General features: G+C 41.8%; 1 long non-coding RNA gene across 1 annotated transcript; it reads left to right on the forward strand.

Annotated features, from left to right (window-relative positions):
• Window positions 1–11,097: 11,097 nt before the first annotated feature.
• LOC148590965 (uncharacterized) lies at window positions 11,098–12,512 on the forward strand. Its single transcript, XR_015914212.1, has 3 exons — window positions 11,098–11,161; window positions 11,707–11,899; window positions 12,388–12,512. It is a non-coding gene; the product is annotated as an uncharacterized LOC148590965 (long non-coding RNA).
• Window positions 12,513–13,074: the final 562 nt, after the last annotated feature.

A 13,074-nucleotide genomic window follows, 5' to 3' on the forward strand; every position in this document is an offset into this window, starting at 1 on the left:
GTTGTTTTCTGGATTCAGTCGGCGTGGAACTCACAGTCTCCGGTGGGATGTATGTCACTGGGGCGCACGGGTTACTTGGGGCGCCCGATGATCTGGTTCTGTGAACAGAAACTCACAATTTTCATTAGTTTTATTTTGAAGGTCTGGTTTAATAGACTTAAGCGGGCACCACTTGACTCTGCCATCTTTCCTGACAGCGGCATACCCTCGCCCTGTTAGAACTAGTTTCCACCCTTGTTCCCATTCTCCCAGTTCATTTCTAATCATAACTGGTGGGCCTTCTTCTAGTGCTCGAGTGGCCCAGTGTTTTTGGGTGGGACTTTTCACTTCCTCCCCCCTGGGAAATTGATTTAGTGCTAACAAGGCAGTCGCTAGTAGACGTGTTTGGTCTCCTGCGGGAATGGCGTTGCTAAAGCCCTCTGCATTTGCTAATACCTCTAATTTAGACTTCAGAGTTTGGTTTGCTCGTTCTACTATGGCTTGTCCTGTGCTATTATATGGGATGCCATGTGTTAGGGTAATACCCCATCTCAGGGCAAATGCTTGGACTGATTTAGATACAAAATTTGGACCGTTGTCTGTTTTGATCTGATTAGGAACACCAAGCCACGCCATGGCTGTTAGCCAATGTTGAATGGTTGCTTTGGAGTCAGTTTTAAGGTGTTGAGTGGCTACGATCACTCCACTATATGTGTCTACAGTCACCGCTAGCCACGCTCGAGGTTTCAACAACTGGCAGAGTGTAAAATCTGTTTGCCACACTTCGGAAGGTTTAAGACCTCTGGGGTTTACCCCGCTAGACCACAGTGGTGCTTTCTGACAGTGGGGGCACGTAGCTATTATATGTTTCGCGTCAGTGATTGAAATCCCGCATCTTTTTGCTAACGCTTTGGCTCCGATATGGAGAGACTCATGTAGCTGTCGAGCGTCTCTTAGCGTCCATAGTCTTTTTGCAGCGGCGTCTGCTTTATTATTACCGATTTGGAAAAACCCTTTAATTGGGCTGTGGCTATTGACGTGGATGACTGATATGGTGCCCTTTCGAGAAAAAAGTGCTTCTTCCAGCATTAGGGCCGTCGTGGATGTTGACACGCCAGGCCCCAACATGGCCAAGCAAAGCTTGGCCACAAACATTGAATCAGTTACTATGTTGAGGTGTTCTGTTGGGAATAGCCCACACGCTAATACCACGGCCATCGCTTCTAACTGTTGGGCTGAAAGCGTGCGATCGATCACTTTAATGCAATGCCATTCTCCTCCCGATTGCCATACTGCCGCCACTGTTGAAGTCGCTGAGGATGCGTCTGTAAAGACCGTTGGTCCTCGTTGGGGCCGGTCCATGATTTTCTGTGGGAGGTCCATGTTGACAATTGTCAGCATCTGGGTCCAGGGAGGTTTTGCGGCGTACCGGATTTCTCCACCAAATCCGACGAGAGCTACAGCCAGATACTCTGACATCGCTACTGATTGCGTTGGGAGCTGTTTGCGGAAGGGCAGGTATATCCTGGTAGGTTCGATGCCTAGGTGTCTTAAGGCGAGTTTTCTGCCTTTCATGATGAGATTGCCAAGACACTCGACTCCCGGAGAAAATGCACGTGATGGTTTTCCTAGGACTATCCATTGTATTGGCTGAGCTTTTTCAGGAGGGCCCTGCGCTAGTGCTCCTACCCCTCCTCCTTCCGTAAAGTGTACGTATAGATCAAGTGGTAAATTTGGGTTCCACCTGGCAAGCGTGCTGGATGATACTTGCCGTTCAATGAAATCGAGAGAGTCCATTGCCTCTGCTGTTAAAGTTTTTTGTTCCCATGGGCTCTTTCCTTTTAAAAGATCGTGCAGGGGGGTCATGATTTCAGGAGGGATTAGGACAATATTGCGGAGCCACTGTAAAGATCCGACTAACTGCTGCATATCATGGAGTGTTTTAATGTTTCGACGGATTTTTATTTTGGGGGGGGTTATATAAGAACTTGTGATCCCTACTCCCAAAAAACTTACACATGGTCCCTTTTTGATTTTCGCACTTGCAATTTCGAATCCGTTCGTTTTCAGGGTTTCTGAAACTACTAACACCAATTGGTCCACTTGACTTCCTGATGGTGCAGCGATTAAAATATCGTCCATGTATTGAATAATAGTCACAGTCGGATTATTGCGTCGGACTGGTGCCAATGCCCGATCCACCGTAATCTGACAGATAGTGGGTGAATTGATCATTCCTTGAGGCAACACTTTCCACTGGAAACGTAGGTTGGGGCGTTGGCTGTTTGGAAACACGATAGAAAAGGCAAACCGCTCCCTGTCTTCCTCATGCAGAGGTATTGAGAAGAAACAGTCTTTGATATCAAGGACAGCACAGGGTTGTCCTTCCGGTATCATAGAGTTCATGGGCAATAACGTTTGAACAGGACCCATGGGTTGGATTCTCTTGTTGACTTCGCGTAGATCATGGAGGAGACGGAACTCCTTGCCATTTCGTTTGTGTATTACAAAAACTGGGGTATTCCACGGGCTGGTGGAGGGTTCTATATGACCTCGCTGTAATTCGCGGTCGATTATCTCTAGAAGGGCATCCATTCGAGGCTTCGATAGGGGCCACTGCTCAACCCACACTGGGTCGGACGATTTCCACGTCAGTTTAATTGGTGGAAGTGGGTGTACGGCAGTGGCCCTTAGAGTAAATTTGTCACCCTGGCTTTTAATAGAGCCAGAGCGTCCCTTCCCAACAAAGGTGGGACTCCTGCCATAACATATGGAAAAAGGGTGATGGTTTTTTCAGGCCCCTTTTCTGTGTGAAGCGTGATTGCTACCGATTGAACACTTTTTCGAGCTCGGGTTAATCCGCCGACTCCACCCACCATGGGTGCGTCTTCCAATTTCCAGCGTGAGGGCCAACTCGTCTCCGGAATAACTGTAACATCTGCGCCGGTATCAATTAAAAAGGGGATATTAATAGCGGTGTCGTTAAAAGCATTAGAGAGGGAACAAGTTCCCCACACTACCGGTGGGTGGTCACATCTCACTGCTAAGGCCACTCTGGGGTCTCGTCCCCAAGTGGTGGTTCTTGTTCTTCCTGCGATAGGGGCTGATTTAGCTCGGCCGTCGGTTGGGCCATTAAGCTGGTCGCTCGAGGGGGTAGCGGGTTCAAGAATGCCTTGCTCCATCCAGGGTTGACATAGTTGGGCCGCCTCATGTTCTGAGTGGGAGAGAGCCGTGCACGGCCCAGGCGCCCTCTCCCCACCCCGTTTCCCTGGAATCTGGATCTGCATTCTCTAGCGAGATGTCCTTTCCTGCCGCAGACCCAACATGGCCCTTTGAGTCGATCTTGACATGCCATTGCGTTGGCTACTGCGGCGTGAACAGCCACCTGAATTGGGGTTAAATGCTCTTCCTTTGCAACATGCTTAATCATGTCTGCAACACTTGCCCCCGTCCGTAATGATCGCAAGATTTCTTTGGTTGCCAAATTGCATTGTTGGCGTAAACATTCCGCTATGACCGGGCCTTTTGCCTCCGTAGGCAGGGATGAAGAGTCGACCGCTGCTTGGAGACGATCTACAAATTGTGTAAAGCTCTCACTTTCATTTTGCTTTATTGAGGACCATGGCGTTGATTTGGCGACAACTTTAATGGCTGCGCTAATGGCTTCTCTGGCCGCACGAGTAGTTGCCATAACTTCATGGGGCCGCAGGCTGTGGGCCTGCGCCTGGGGGGTGATCATTGCTGGATCTGCACCCATTAACCGCTGCAGGTTGGAACCGTATAGCGGATGATCTGGTCCGGTTACTTGGGCCAAATACTTTGTACAGTTGTTTTCCCATTCTTGTTTGAAAACGATCACTCCTGCTCCATCAAAGATCAGCCTACAAATTTGCTTTATATCGAATGGGAGCATATCGTCCCCCCCGAAGATACCATCTATGAGGGTTGAGACCATGGCAGAATTAATCCCTTTATCTGCAATTGCTTTAACAACTGCTTGTATGTCCTTAGATTTTATCGGCGAGTGGACCCTCTGTTCTCCCTCCATCCGAACCGGGAACGCTAGCTTGGCTGATGGGGCCCAGTCGGCACATGCGATCTTTATTTCCTTCCAGTCTGTGTAAGGCGATTCTTTCCCCCCCGGTTTTTCTTTGAAATGACTGCTCGGGTCTTCTCTCCACCCCTCACTCGGACTTCTTCTGGACCCCTCCCTCGGGTCTGCTCTTCGCCCCTCCCTCGGGCTTGCTCTCGACCCCTCCCTCGGGTCTTCTCTTCGCCCCTCCCTCGGGCTTGCACTCGGCCCCTCCCTCGGGCCGCCCTCAGGTGTCCGGTCACTCCCATTGGTTTCCGGCGCCTCACTCGCGCCGGGGGCACCCTCGCCCCGCCCTTCCCCTTGTGGCTCGGCGCCATATTGAGGGGCATAGGGTGGTGGCCTGGCCCAGACGTCATCGTGCTCTGACTTCTTTTCAATGTTCCTAGCTTCCTCGGCTAGCTCGCTCCAAACAGATTTCGGCTGTTTCTGCTCCTCTGTAAGCGGGGCGGGGCTCGGGGATGGAGGGGATGTTTCACCCTCTTGCTGACCTTTAGGCTCAGTAGAATTGCCATCATCTGGGGGGTCCAAAGTCTGCGCAGTTGTCCCGATTCCCACTTTGGACGTGGTCATTAAACAGTCTTTTACTGCTACCCAAGTCTCCTGCTCTTTCATAGTTTTCTGTAAGGCTTGTACAACTTTTCCCCAAGCCTTAAGGTTTTTCCCACAACCTGAGAACATTGTCTCCTCAGCTAATGCCTTAGTACATTTGTCCCACAGTTCAGGGTGGAGAATATCCACCGGCTGGTCTATAGCCTTAATTTTCAAAAGCCTTGTAACTGCAAGAGTAAAATCTTTTGGCTTACAATCAATCCCCCAGTACTTATGTAATTGCGATACGACCTTTATGAGGGCTTCCATCCTCCTTGTTGATTCGGTAGTGTCCCCTTCGCCGGGGTGGTCCACTTGCTCTGGCTGCTGCTCACGCTGCTCGCTCATCCAGGCGATGACGTTCCCGGGTTTCGGCACCACTTGTTGCCGTTCAAACAGCGCAGCGACCCGGTTCAAGACCACCCCCAAGCCACTCGGTCCATTAACTAGTTGACACCAATGTGATGGACGACAAAATGGCCTTTATTGATGGGTAACAAGGTGTTATATAGCTAAGGTTTACAACGTCACATCCGTCTGCTTACATCATAAACTAACACTATTGGCTATTAGGGGCCCTATCTTTCCGTACAGCACGACATCTTCCGGCCGCCGGACCTAACTACCTGCAACATTTAGAGTTCCTGTTCATAGAATCATAGAATGCTTAAGGTTGGAAGGGACCTCTAGAGGTCATCTAGCCCAACCCCTCTGCACACACAGGGTCACCTAGAGCACGTGGCACAGGACTGCGTCCAAGCGGGTTTTCAATATCTCCAGAGAAGGAGACTCCACAACCTCTCTGGGCAGCCTGTTCCAATGCTCCGTCACCCTCACTGTCAAGAAATTTTTCCTTACGTTCATGTGGAACTTTTGGTCTTTCAGGTTGTGGCCATTGCCTCTAGTTCTGTCAGTGGCCACCACTGAAAAGAGCCCAGCACCATCCTCCTCACTACCTCCCTTGAGGTACTTATAGACACTGCTCAGGTCCCCTCTCAGCCTTCTCTTCTCCAGGCTGAACAGGCTCAGCTCCCTCAGCCTCTCCTCATACGGCAGATGTTCCAGGCCCCTGATCATCCTTATAGCCCTGCGCTGGCTCCACTTGTACTGTGGAGCCCAGAACTGGACACAATACTCCAGATGCGGCCTCACCAGGGCTGAGTAGGAGGGCAGGATCACCTCCCTCGACCTGCTGGAGACGCTCTTCTTAATGCACCCCAGGATCCCATTGGCCTTCTTGGCCACGAGGGCACACTGCTGCCTCATGGTCAACTTGTCGTCCACCATGACACCCAGGTCCTTCTCTGCAGAGCTGCTGTCCAGAAGGTCAGTCCCCAGCCTGTACTGGTGTCTGGGGTTATTCCTCCCCAGGTGCAGGACCTTGCCCTTGGCCTTGTTGAATTGCATGAGGTTTTTCACCGCCCAGTTGTCCAGTCTGTCCAGGTCCCTCTGGATGGCAGCGCAGCCCTCTTGGCTATCAGATACTCCTCCCAGTTTGGTATCATCAGCAAACTTGCTGAGGGAGCACTCTGTGCCTTCATCCAGGTCATTGATGAATAAATTGAACAGGACTGGACCAAGGACTGACCCCTGGGGGACACCACTAGCTACAGGCCTCCACCTAAACTCGGCACTGCTGATCACCACCCTCTGAGCTCTGCCATCCAGTCAATTCCTAATCCACCTCACTGTGCACTCATCTATCCCACACTTCTGGAGCTTGCCCAGGAGGATGTTGTGAGGGACCGTGTCAAAAGCCTTGGTGAAGTCGAGATAGACGACATCCACCGCTCTCCCCTCATCTATCCAGCCGGTCATTCCATCATAGAAGGCTATCAGGTTAGTCAAGCATGATTTCCCCTTGGTGAATCCATGCTGACTACTCTTGAGCACCTTCTTGTCCTCCATGTGCCCGAAGACGACAGCCAGTATGAGCCGTTCCATGACTTTTCTGGGGACGGAGGTGAGACTGACTGGCCTGTAGTTGTCTGGGTTCTCCTTCTTGCCTGTTGATTAGCTGTTATAGGTTTCTTGAACACTTAATGTACCTTCCTATGAAAACTTGGAAATGAAACCTTGGAAAAACAATTTAAACCTCAGAAAACAATAAAATTTGAAATTTGACTTTAAACTCCTCTCTTAAAATTATGTGCTATTCTTTCCTCTGAAATTCACTGTAGCTTTCTATTCTCCTGTGCAATAAGGAACCTATGAGTATACATAACAGTACATTTCCTACATAACCGTAGGAAAAATCTATTTACTCTTTTCTCACATGTACCATTTAGAGTATCACCAGCACATTTAGCATATTCAAGTATTCTCTCTGTGTGAGTAAATATTTTAAGAATAGTAAATAAATCTTGCATATGGTCATATACACCACGTAACTAAACAGAGAAATAGTCTGTTCTGAATTTAATATTGTATCATAGCATGAGCTGCATCTACCTGCTGTCAATTAATCCTGTAGCACATCTCTAGTAAAGCACAATTATACACTGAAATGAATGAGGAGGCAGTGTGAACAAAGCTTTGTAGTATAAACACTGGATTGCTTAAATTGGTCTGCATACTGTAAAATGAAAATTAAGATGTCATTTTGTGCCTCAGATGTATTTCCTCGTGTTGTTCCCCCGCAACACTCCTTGGTTACCAAAGCTGTGATAGACCAGAACCTTTCCTCCGTGTGGACAGTTGACTATGCTCTTGGCTTGTTTTTTCTTGGTGGACTCGTTCCAGAAGTTGTGTGGCTAACACACAGGCTTGGGGACTGGAAAGTGTCTGCTTCAATTGGTGTGGCCTACAATCTGTATTGTCAGAACTCTGATCAGCCCTCAAGGTAAGATGGGGCTTGAAATTAATATAGCACATTTTGTTAAGCAACTTCTTTTTTTTTTTTTTTTTTTGCATGAGCTTTATTTTCACAAGGCATATTCTTTCATTTAAAAACTTATATGTCTAAATTTTTAAAAACACCCAATGTTTAGTTAACGCCATTATGTTTAGTTACTGTGTTACTTAGATTCATCATTTTAGAAAATATGAATAATAATTAATTAATTAATTAATTAAACACTTATTAATAAGGTGATTATGTTACTAATATAATATAATAATAAAGCACAGAACTGTAAGATGAATTCTAAAGATTTGATGTAAGTTTGTGCTGAGAAATCTTGTTTACTTAGTAGGGCAATATTAGTATAGTGAAATAACGTGTAGTAAGTATATGATGCCACAGAATAATGCAATCCATATAAAGTATCTTTCTAATGGCATTTCTGTTGGTCTTTGGCATGGCATTTAACTTCACTAATTAAATATATATATTGCCAAAATGCCATATTTTCTGTTTGCTATATAGCTATTAACTTATATTTTTCTTTATTAAGTTTTTTGGGTATTTCCTGACCAATGTATATTTAATGTGCTATCTTTCTCTTCATGATGTAAATTCTATAGTAATGGTTGAGTATTTGGTATGTTCAAAAAAATGAAAGAGTTTAAATGACATTTTCTCTACTAGCACAGGAGCATGATAAAAGCTTTTCAGATGGTATTAATACTATTAATACTTAAAAAAAATGTTAATCTTGGTGTAAATGAAATTTAGAGAGAAATTTTATGTGAGTGCTGATTATATCACACCAGTACTTATACTACAGTTATACATTAGCCTGCAATTTGGGAGGAACAGTATACAGACTTGTACTAAATTGAGTAGTAAATTGAGTAAATTAGCGTTTTTTTTAATTACCTTTTGCAATTGCAATTACCAGAATGTCTACAAAGTTGAATTATGTTAAGAAGGAAATTAATCATGAGAATTATTCTGTACCTTATATGATTTAAGTTCTTAATTAAGAAGGGCCATTTCTTCAGAAGGAGTTAGATGCAACATCAGAAAATGAAGGTTTGTTTTTATACTAAATCCTCTTAATATAGTCTCACCCAACTCAATATAGTGAGTTTTGCCTGACTAGGATTATATGTTCCTCTTTTTGTTTGTTCCTCTTTTTGTTTTGTTTGTCCTTTCTTTTATTTAATCAGAAATAGAAGAAAACTTTTGTTGTTCTATTGAAATACTATTTTATCAGTTTTAGATTCTAATTGAATTTTATACATTTGCATTCTCAATACTTTTTCTGATCGCTTTTGCATTTATGTAGCTTTTTTGATATAGAATTTAGGCATAGAGACTTTTGTTAAAAATATTTCAAAATATACAATATATCATATTGTAAAATATGATTTGAAAATTGTAAGTTAAGTAAGTGTGCAGTTTATCATATTACTACCTTTAAGACTTAAAATAGTTTCAAAGAGTAACTTTGTTACTTCTGGCATGTTTATAATCATAATCTAGTAATAATAATACACATTTTAAATTTGCTGAAAGGTGTCTCAACCCCCCCCCCCTCTTTTTTTTTTTTTAATTCAGGGCAAAAGTGGATGAATGTTACCAGTTCACTGCTTAACAGTGCTGTTCATCAGGTAGTTTGCTGATTTATAATTGTGTGTTTTGTAGAGTTCTTTGAAGAGCCCTTTGAAACTCCAAAAAGTTCCAGTAGCCCTGTCAGGATCAAACCAATAGAACATGAAGGAGAAAAGGCAAGTTATCATCTTGCATAGGAAAAAAAAATCTATGAATATTATTTTCAAAATATCCTGAATTCTTCAGTATATTTTTTAAAACCGAAGGCCTTAAACAACTTAAAACTGAGGGAGGGCAGAGGTTTCCCCACTTAAGCCAATGATAAAAGTGCCAAGTAATTGATCTGGATCAGCTGTGAGCACATCCGAAAATCTGATTCAGTATTTATAAAACTAAGTGTGTACAGGTCTATGTAAACAATACATAAAAGTATAATATATATGGTGTAAATGTATGTGGTTATAAATGCACACATACATACACAAGTTGTCACAGTATAATTAAGCTAGACTCTACTACTTGTTTGTTTCTAAGTTATATGTATAAAGCTTACATGTTTGAAAATGTATGAAAACCTAATCTGGTTCTTTAAATGACCCTTCCTCTCATGGATCATCTTCAGCCATAAGACTCTCTTCTTTGAGATTGGCTATAGGTTATTGCATTGAAATGTGAACTGCAGTAACATTAGTTTACTTTGCTGTGGTCTAGATTCACGCAGTTAATAGGAATAGAAATAGTAAACATATTGTGATCGTCAATTCTACAATGCATTTTGCTTCAAAGCAGTGAATCTGTGATGTGTAAAATTCTGAGTTTTTTTCAGTTTCTTAATTTTTTAATTAATTTAGAATACAGTTGTTTCCATGTTTTTGTCTTTATCATGAGATTAGCAGACTGTAATCCCAGACCACTATATGGATATAAATTAAAAAATTGGTTGGTGCAACAAAAGTATGTTTGCTATTAGAGTAATACTTTATTGAAGCAGAAGGGTAGCAATGTAAAAATATACAAGTTCCGATACATATTTTTATATTCCACCCTATCCCCATTTCAGAGGTAAATTGTCCACAGAAGACAAGAGTGGAAGACAAGGAAGATCAAAGAATGGGAATAATCAGAGAAAAGAAAGACTGAACAGAATGGATGAGAGAGAATTTTGGGGGTTCTCCCTCTTGATTATAGCAACTCATAGTATGAAACAGTTTCAACAATTTTCTATTTTGCATGTACTCTAACATATTTTAAATAGCTTACGAAGGTGCTGGGTGGATAAGATGTATTTCATTTTAAGGATAGAAAAATGTCAACTTAGTATTTCAATTAGCTTTCTTCTTGAATCTGCCTAATCTGTTTGCATTGATAAATCTTTTTCCCCTGATACACAGTGTCATGATATTTAGAAAATCTTACCAGCTGTGATAGCATATAAGTAAATATTCCTCTGTGTGTAATGCTTGTTAAAAAAGGGTTAATTTTAGAAAGTCTTTAACTTTTCTACTGTTTTATGCTGACATTTCTTAAAAAAAAAAATCTGCACATAACAGGTCCCTCTGAAGTTTCTTTAACTTTTCTTTTAGAAGTGCAGATTGTAATCATATTAATACTACTGCTTAAACTGAATTTTCTCTTCTCAGATCAAACTCTCTATTGCCTGCTGTTAGTGTGAGCAGCCAGAACCTATTCAGTACTTTTGTTTGAGTCGGTTCCTCATCGCTAGGGAGACAAAACATCAATTTCAATATTCCCAGATCAAATTGTTCATGGAGTAATAGAAGAATTTGAGATCAGTATAGCTCTGAATACATTAGGTGGCTTTCAGGTAATTTAATTCAGGCTTTAATTTAAGTACTTTTTTCAGGACTTTCATGTGTGTGTACATGTGTGCATACACATACAGATAAGTATGTACAAGTATTTATAAAAATATGAACCAGATAATGTGGGAAATGATTGTAATATTTGCAATAGTCATTTTTCTTTCTTTATAGCATAACTGAAATGGTTACTATTATCACGCCTCATTCACTCTGTTCAGAACAAGATGAGGAAGTATTCAGGTAAGGAAAACCTGCAATGCTTTATATGTTTATACTCCTTTTAAATCTTCAGTAATAAGTAAAATTATATGTAGATTTAATCATTTGCAACAAAATATTTGCGACTGTAGTATGTGTACCTGCAGATTGTATATTCAATAGCCTTTCCTCAAATCTTTGTGTGCCGTAGCCCTTAAGTCATGAATGCTCACAGGCTGTCCAGAATATCATATGAATCAAAAATGTTAAACTAGCAGATCTGAGCTACCGAATTTCAAGAGGAGTGTCACTCCTGTTTCCTGTTTCCAGACCGAATTAGAAATGTCTTGCTGTCTTACTATTCTTTATGATTCAATATATTAGGGATTGCAAAAAAAAAATATTTCTTGCATGCTTTCCAATGAAGATTATGTTGTGTTAGCTATTAAATTGTCCTGTAAATTATTTATGCTTTAAAAAATGCAAATACATTTAATATCCCCTAGGTTGATTTAAGACAACCTAGTATAGGTCTTCTGAAGTCAGAATGTCTTTAATAGTTTTGTTCTTTTCTTTCTGTTCTTAAGTAATAGAGAGATTTCTGTAAGTGATGGTCAGCCTTCTTTGACAGTTGTGTCAAACATATCAAGTATTGCCTCCAATGCATCCCTTTGCACAAAAAATCAAAAAGTAAAGAAGGAAACCTCCACAGCAGAGAAACAGAGCACATCAGAAACTGCCAGGCAGATGCTCCAAGATGAAATGCTTAAATTAGTCCAGGTGAGGGCATTTCATTGTTGAAAATAAAGAATACAGTCTAAACTGTGTTATTTAAGCAAACAGTAGGAAGAGTTACTGTTTTTAAGATATCCCGTGTTTGCTTGTAGTTGACAGAGATTTGCAGTTCTAGGTAGCAAATGTGAAAATATATTTCAGATTTAACACATGTTAAATAAAATGAATGATAAAATAACAGAAGTCAATTTTAGTTTACATAATGCAGTTTGTTTCATTTATATAGATTAGAAAAGATTCTGAAGCTGTAATGACTTTGTGGCTATGCTATAAATTCCTTTTTGTTAGTATATTTAAACTATTCTGTTTTGTCTTAGATTTCCACACGCAAATTATCATTGAAATTTGGGATGTTGTTTGTTTTGTCACTTATATTAATAAGATTATCAACAGCTATAAAACAGTAATTTTTGTCAAGATCTCTTTTTACACTGTTAACTCTGTTGGTGTCTCTGTGTGTATGTGTATCCTAGCTACAGCAAATCAACTTCCTGAGCTTAATGCAAATAGTGCAGTCATCCTTTGCCAGCCTGCCAAATGTGCAGCAGATTTTGCAACAGTCTCAATCTGCTCAGCTGGAAGGAAGCCAACCTTCACACACCCCAAAAGGTGGTGACTGAAAAATCATCACGTTCTGCAAATGCTTCTCTAAAAACAAAACTGCTCACTCAAGGAGATGAAGGAAAATCTGATAAGTTCTCTGATTTTCAGTCAAGCAATAGTTTAAGAGATGAAAGCACCAATGGCCATACCAAAGTAAGTATAACAGTGTTATTTATGAATTCTAATCTGCATATCTGATATTCTATCTATTAAACTGGGAACTGGAATTTTGTAGCTGTTCTTATGCTGTGCGCAGTGCTTCCCTTGGATGGGATCAAGGCGAACCTATTCAGTTACTAAAAACCAACATTGAACCATTTGAAGCAAGTAACGTGCAGAATAGAAAAAGGCAAGTCAAGCTCTTAAAATGGGCCTTCAGCTTGAAAGACACCTTATACCTTTGAAACCGATGGGAGTGTTTGCAATAGCTTCAAAGGAAATGGGCTTGCATGTAATTTTGTTTGAAAAGGTTTACGTAGTAAATGTTGGTAAATATCGAAGGCCCAGCAGAAGCACTAGAGCATCAGCTTTTGCTTTTACTAAGAGGAGAGGAAGAA

The sequence above is a fragment of the Tinamus guttatus genome, unplaced genomic scaffold, assembly GCF_059628265.1.
Source record: "Tinamus guttatus ecotype Peru unplaced genomic scaffold, ASM5962826v1 Tinamus_guttatus_pri_ptg000952l, whole genome shotgun sequence".
In the NCBI taxonomy this organism is placed as follows: Eukaryota; Metazoa; Chordata; class Aves; order Tinamiformes; family Tinamidae; genus Tinamus; species Tinamus guttatus.